This window comes from Rhipicephalus microplus, chromosome 8 (assembly GCF_043290135.1).
Source record: "Rhipicephalus microplus isolate Deutch F79 chromosome 8, USDA_Rmic, whole genome shotgun sequence".
Classification (NCBI taxonomy): Eukaryota; Metazoa; Arthropoda; class Arachnida; order Ixodida; family Ixodidae; genus Rhipicephalus; species Rhipicephalus microplus.
The window spans coordinates 75678270-75686085 of record NC_134707.1 but is presented as its reverse complement, the minus strand read 5'-3'; positions in this window follow the sequence as shown (position 1 = coordinate 75686085).

The following is a 7816-nucleotide window of genomic DNA, read 5'->3' as shown; positions in this document are numbered from 1 at the left end:
CGACAAAACCTAAAAAAGGAACTCCCTTTCCCAACTTAGAACAACGCAATGTTTACCTAATTGGTACGCATTCATAATAAAAGGTGGTACACAGAGACGAACTAAAGGTTGCACTAAAGGTTGCACTGCAAAAGTCTTAAATATGAACACGTGCCGGTTCAGAACGCGCTCTTTATGCCAAAAAACCGGATTTCAATTTACGAATATTAATTTAAAAAAACGCAGATTCCACGCACAGTGGAATTCGATGATAGGCGAAGCACGACTAAAGGCTGGTGCACACCAGCGACTAGCAGCGGTCGCGCGACCATTTGCGACTGGCGACCAAAAAGCGATTGATGTTCACACCGGCAGAGGCTGCATGCGAGCGACCGGAAGTCGCAAAAGCGGCGAGTCACGTCCGGATCTCGTTATCAGCAAGAACTCTGAAGACTGGCGCTGATCAGCTGATCGCCACCAGCTGAGTGAGCGGAGCAAAGCGGCGCGCCGCATTTATTGTTTTCATCCGTTCTCACGCAGCGTTCCCAAAAAACGTCAAGTTCGATTCAAGCGAAGAACAAGAAACTGTCGTGGTGCTGATGCACTGTGCCATGGTGTCAGCGCTGGCATCACAGATGCCTCCGAAGAAAAAAAGCCGGTAGTGGGTGTGACCGTCATTTTAATCGCAGGAGTTGGTCGGCAATGCAAGCCGCCTGCCTCCTGTGCTTCTCTGAGACGACGAGGAGTATTTCCAAGAGTCGTACGTATTCAGAAACGGTTCTTGAATTTAACTTGACTTGCCACAGCCTACAATACAGGACAAACGCATCTCGAACGTGGTGTCTTAAGTCGTTGCCAAGGCATGAAGCACAAACACGTTTCAATCGCGCTGCATTGTAGGCGGTGAAAAGTGAAGTTCAAGACAAAAAAACGTTTCTGAATACGGAGAAAAGATAATGCACAATTTATTTTCTCTTTGCTTTGACGGTATTTACCTTCTTGCGAATACCGCCACGTAAATTCGACACTTTGCACGAGCTGCTGCGCCTCGCCATCTCCAAGCCAACTATTCCGTGGTAGCCATTGTGCGACAGACCCAGAGGAACGCACTCGTTTGTATCTGGCGGCAGGAAGCCAGCGTAATGAAAAAACAAAAGAACGAAAATTGAGCATCGCTGATGCTCAAGCAGCTTTGCCACTGCAGTCGCCCGACTGAAAAATTGGTCAGGAAGTGACTAGCCAAAGCCGTCACTTTGCGACCGTTTGCGACCAGTCGCAAATGGCCGCGTGACCGCTGCTAGTCGCCGGTGTGCACCAGCCTTAAGGATGGTTGATATGTCACTTTAGAATCATCACAACGTTATGAGGCGGACGTAAATTATGCCGTACATGACTTCCATGTTTTTTATTATCCGGTTTGGACGAGTCATTTACCTTCGTCATCTTTTCACGTCACCGAATCCCAAATATGATATATGTCGAGCTAACGAAAGGCCGCGAGCACTCTACGAGTGTAGCATATAGTCAAGTTTTACTAGACACGCATGTCATCATTATCATGTCTGGACGTGTCATTTTCCTTCGTCGTCTATCACGTCACGTATTACCGAATTTTGTAAATGCTAGTGCAACGGCCGTGAGCACGCTATTAGCGCAGCATGTAGTCATGTTTTGCTTGATGTGTATGTCATGGTTATCATGTTTGGACGTGTCATTTACCTTCATCGTCCACTCACACCCCATAATACCAAATTTGCTATATGTGAAGCTAGTGGAACTGCTGCGAGTGCATCATGAGCGTGGTATGTAGTCATGTTCTTACATGACACTCACATCATGGTTATCATGTTTGCACCAGTCATGTACATTTGTCATTCATTCGTGTCTCGTAATACCAAACTTGGTATATTTGAAGCTAGTGAAACGACCACGAGCGCACCGTGAGCGTGGTATGTAGTCATGACTTACATGACGAAAATGTCATCATTTCCACGTTAGGGTCGGTCACTTATGTTCACCATGCCATCATGTCCTACCATACTGATTTTGCCGTATGTCATGTGAACAAAACCACCACAAGAGCAGTAATATCATGAAATGTAAATCAGGACATTCATGACATACGTGTCATGATTTTCATGTTATAATTAGTCACTTATGGTTGTCATACAGTCATGTTATGCCGCACCAATTCAGGTATGAATAACTTTATTGAACTAGTCAGGAGAGCTAAAAGTCGTAGCGGCTATGTAGATAGCTAGCTAGCTAGCTAGCTAGCTAGCTAGATAGATAGATAGATAGATAGATAGATAGATAGATAGATAGATAGATAGATAGATACTGTCAAAGTCGCCGAAGTTTACTAAGAAATGCTTGGCCTGTAAAAACTATGCACCATTTTTACGAAGGCCGCCTTGATGCAATCTGAAGCAGCAGTGTTGCGCACGGCGTTGACCCGGTTGAAACCGGCGTGGGCGCGTGTGCCGCAAGAACGGTTTGCAGCGTGACTCGGTGTAGCATTCATTCGAGTAAACGTTTTTTTCAAACCCAAGAACACGGGAGGCGGGATGCGTTGAAGATGTTGGAGCTCGGCTTTTTTAGCTCGCGTCTCGTCGGTGTCGCTGGTCTTCCACTGCCGACGCTTGCGTTCGGCTTCCCTGGTTCGCGACTCATCAGTATTGATGTCACCAATCGCGAACTTAATCGGCTTCACTCACTACACGGGAAAGGTACGCGCACACTGGCGGGAAGCATGCTACGACGTCGTCCTGCCCGTTGGCGCGATCCCGCGGCAAGCCGCGACGCGCTGTCCACATTTTCGGCACATCGAGATTCTTGTGGTGCGCGCAGCGCGTGCGCCCCCCGGCTCGCGGCTTCTTCTCGCTGGTAAATGAAGAGAGGTGGCGCGGGTGAGATGATACCCACGCGAGGAGTGGGCTCGAGCGTTGCCAGTGATGGAGAGGGTGGTGTGAGAGTGAGCTGACACGAGGCAAGTGTATGGCGTGCGAGGGAAAAAGACGTCACCGCACACTGCTAAGAGGGCGTGACCAACCTGGCACTGCTCCAAAACCTGCGTCGAGGGGAGTGATGCGTACGGAGGGGCAACGTTACACATAGTGAAAGAGCTGCTTCGCATCTAAAAACGGCGGTGAACTCGCATGTAGTTATGAAATCAAACTACTCATACAGCCACGACAACAAGGTATATGTCACCAAGGCTTATATCACCATAGGGAACATCAGTGACATCCTCATCGCTGTATATACATAGTCGCTGTTGCGCAGTGACGCCGCTCGTGCGGGCGTGCTGGCGTTGAACAGGTACGGCTTTAAAGCTTTCTAATGCAATCTTACTCAGTTTCGCTAAAGCGAAAAGAGAAACGATCATGTAACATCTCTTACAGACAAACAAGTTCGGTGCGGTAACACAGGCCTAATAAAGCGGTTAATTTCAGGAGGTCTCAAGCAAGAGTAACGAATTGAATACAAACCAACCAATAAGGAGTTTGTAGGATAAGAAAAACATTTAAAGGTGGCGATCTAAAACAAAACATAGGTTTTGGAGAAAAATATAAAAATGACGTCGGCAGAATAAAAAAAGGTGATCGAACTCATTTTTTCACAAGCAACAATTGAAGTTTAAGATCAAGCGCCGTGACAAAAATAACCGTTAAGCTCTCTGAATTCACAAAATGGCGAATAAAAACGGAAATACGTGAAGGAGACTGACAATTTCAAATAAAGTCCACTGACCTGAAGAACTTCAATAACAAGCAGAAAGTCAGTGACATCAGGAAACAGAACGTCATAGTGCTGGGAAGAGCAGTCGCGAAAAAGCACTAGCACCAAAAACAGCGAAAGAGCAACTGTGAACAAACAGAAATAAAGTGAATGCTCTCAATGACAAGCAAAAAACGTCAACAATCTCAGAAATATATTAAAAGAGGTCCTCCAGACTGGAGTGAAAGAAGCGAGGAGCAAGAAATTGTAAACACATGTCTAACTACCGGCCAGGTTAGAAAGACCATGTGCATTGTGTCGAAGGAAGGCATCTGGTAATGACGAAATAACTGCCAATGTAACAAGTGATGGAGGGGAATATCTTGGGAGGAAAGATGGAACGCTTAACAGTCAGTGTTTCAAAACAACAATGGTTTCAGTGAGCTGGAGACATGCTCACGCTACACTAATTTACAAGAAAAGGCACCTAAAAGCGTGAAATAACTGTGTGCTCCTCAGCTATTTACAAATCACGTTGCAAACCGGGCAAGACAAACACTCATTTCGGACACCCCTTAAAGAAAAGCACGGCTTAGGAGACGCTATTGAATGAAAAGACACCACAATGTGATAAAATGTCGAGAGTTTTCGGTTACATGCCAACCAGAGCCCCTGGCCCTCGCGGTGCGATGCTTGCACAATTTCAATGGAACGAGCAAGTTTTTCCCGAAATACTTAACGCAGAGGGTGAACGTTGAAAAAAAAACGACGGTGACAGAGCGCTTTTGGGAACCTAAACACACGAGGAGACTTCAGAGATCATGTCGCAGTAAGCTTCAATTTTGTTCTCAGAGCAGCTAAAGATTGTAATATGAGAGTCCAGGGAACCGGATAAAAAAATAGCCCATTAACCGATCACTATGATAAGACTATGCTATTTATATAAATGGTCAGTACATAAAAATATAGTCCTGACATTCATTTTTCAATTGAAGCTATTCTCAACATGCCGCAAGTAGCATAACATTGTTCGCTAACGAGTTTTTTTAATCGTGGTCTTTTAAAAGCGTGTGGTATATTGACAAACCCTTGCTTATCATCAACGCTGCAGCGTCGTTTGTGGCTCAGTTCATTGCTTTCAGTAGTAATCGTACAATGGTTTACGAAATAATTACATCGTCAAACAAGCCTAATACTTAACTTGGTGTGCCACTCAACACATATTAGAACAACGATGATCTGTGGGCTAAAAAAATCTGAAGAGCTATTTGTCATGACACAGTAGTGGGGAGGCCGTGATAAGTTTATCTTCACTCGCGCTTCAATTTCCAACGCCTTCTTAGTAACGCGGCTGATTTACTTGTCTGAAGTACTGTCATGTTCCAGGATGAATTTCATTTCATTTCATTTTTATTTCCTTAAAGACCCCTTGCGGGGCATTACATAAGGGGTGGGTACATAATAATGGAGCAGAAAACAATCGTTTGTCCTAAAGTGAAAGATGATTAGTGATACTGGTTGTGAAGGTAGAAGTACAAGTAATGGCAGGAATGTCACCTGAAAGGCCATTCCAGGCAACTGCCGTGCGAGGAAAAAATGATGTTGAAAAAGTAACGGTGCGTGCACGTGGGCGTCCGACTTGAAGTGGATGATTAGTTCGTTGAGAGATGTACGCTGGGGGAACAAAATAAGGTGGCATGCGCATCGAGCTGTGAAAAAACTTATGAAATAACGAAAGACTGGCGATACGGCGGCGGAGGGAAAGGAGGGGCAGTTGAAGTTCTGCCTTAAGTGAAGATACGCTGACGTCACTGGAGTAAGAATTATTGATAAACCTAGCGGCACGGTTTTGAATACACTCAAGGGCGTCTTCAAGATAGGCCTGATGCGGGCTCCAGATTGGGGAAGCATATTCAAGTTTAGTTCTAACAAGGCTTTTGTAAGCTAATAATTTTACATTTCTAGGTGCGTTACGTAGATGACGTCGCAAGAATCCCAATGTTTTGTTTGCCGATGATATGACTTTCGTGATATGCAAACCCCATGAAAGATCGTTGCAGAGTGTGACCCCCAGATATTTAAAGGAATTAACAGTTTCAACTGGAATATTACTGATGGAATATGGAAAAACAAGTGGAGAACGGCGGCGGGTGAAGGACAAGGCTTTGCATTTGTGAGGGTTAAGTTCCATTAGCCAATCATCGCACCATTGTTTTACATTGTTAAGATCACTTTGTAGAGCTAATTGATCAGAAGCGTTATAAACAGTGTGGTAAATAATACAATCGTCGGCAAACATTCGGATTTTACAGGATACATGAGATGGAAGATCGTTAATAAATATCAGGAATAAAATCGGGCCCAGAACCGACCCCTGCGGGACACCATATGTTACCGGAAGTGAAGTAGAGGTAGCATTGTTAACAGAGACAGCTTGAGTGCGGTTACTTAAAAATTCACGGATCCACTTTAGGACGTCGGGGTGTAGGTTTAAGCGGGAAAGTTTCAACAGAAGGCGTTTATGTGGTACTTTATCGAATGCCTTCGCAAAGTCCAGGAATATGGCATCAGTCTGTACGTTAGAATCCAAGTTAATATGCAAGTCGTGCGAAAACATAGCCAGTTGAGTCTCACACGACAAACCTTTACGAAAGCCATGCTGCGCGGAATTGAAAAAGTTATTTGAGTCTAGGAAGTCCATAATCCGGGTGTAGATGACATGTTCGATGATTTTGCATGGAATGCTAGTTAATGAAATTGGTCGGTAATTGAGGGGTGACTCTCTAATACCTGATTTGAATACTGGGGTGATATTTCCATGTTTCCAATCACTAGGAAGCTCACCCGTGGAAAGAGACTGCGAGTAAAGTAGACACAAAAATTTTGCACAGATCTGTTGAGTGTTCTTTAGAAATTTTGAATTTATGTTGTCGATACCTGATGATGAAGATAATTTAAGTTTATCAATGATTGCCAAAACTCCGGGTTCAACAAAAAGGATTGGCGGCATGGAAGTACTGACTACTGTAGGCTGTGGTGGGGGTGGAATGTCAGTTTCTGTGCTAAAAACCGATGAGAAAGCTCTAATAAACAGGTCGGCACATTCCGAGTCAGTGGCCACGTCACCTGCTTCATTAGTGAGAGTGATAGTTAGATAGTTCTTAGGCTTCTTGTTGTTTTCGTGAGACAATCCCTGTAAGAACGAGCAAGTTGCAATTACCTCCTCTTAAGTCTAAAATAGGAGGTTTCGCCTTGCCGCACCTACTTTTGAGGCGGATTGTATCAAGGCTTCTCTTCCTACGAGATCATCGGGACCCGTTATTACGAACATTTCAGCGAATCATATTGGCATCAGCTTTGCCCAACTTTATTGTGATCTCCAACGATGAACTGCGTTATACTGTCAGTAGCTTTGTTCAAGAACTTGTTGCGGCTTTTCGATTTTTTAGTGCCAGATTTAGTTCGCAGTAACTGTCGAGTGTCACTTCCAATCATTTGTGGAGAAACTTGATTGAAAGCGTTTTTCTAGTTCCTCTCTGTTGTTCTCGGTACAATCGAGGCCAAAGAGGAGACGTTTTGAATAGAGTTGAAAATTTGATCGTACCAGCTGGAGTTAAAACGATCTCTTTTAAGTTGCACACAAATACGCTGCCGGTTAAAGGGCAGCTAGAACAAACAGGATACTTTTTGCCATGGCGAGCCGATTGCTTACTGTGACGAGAACCTGAGTCAGCAAAGCATGTCCTTATTGGTTGCTGGGGCGCATTTTAGTTTTGGGATGCTTGACGGAGAACACTTAAATATTTACCCCTCACTCCACACGGGACTCCGTTTTCATCAATAGAACTTGGCTTTCTAAAATATGATAGGTTCTTTCTCGTTGGTCTTCCTTCTCGTTGAGCACGCTGAAGCACTTTCGAATCGGCCCGCCTTCTTTTTGTGATACAATCTCTGAAGCACTCAATGATTGTATTAGCGAAGAGATATCATGTTGTTAGTAATTTATCGCGGTTCTCGAACCACAACTGCACAATGTCTGGAACAGATGGACATGATCTCGTAGTGGCAAAATTGGTGCCGTTGCAATTGCTCTCACGCTGGCAGTGGGTGAGCTATG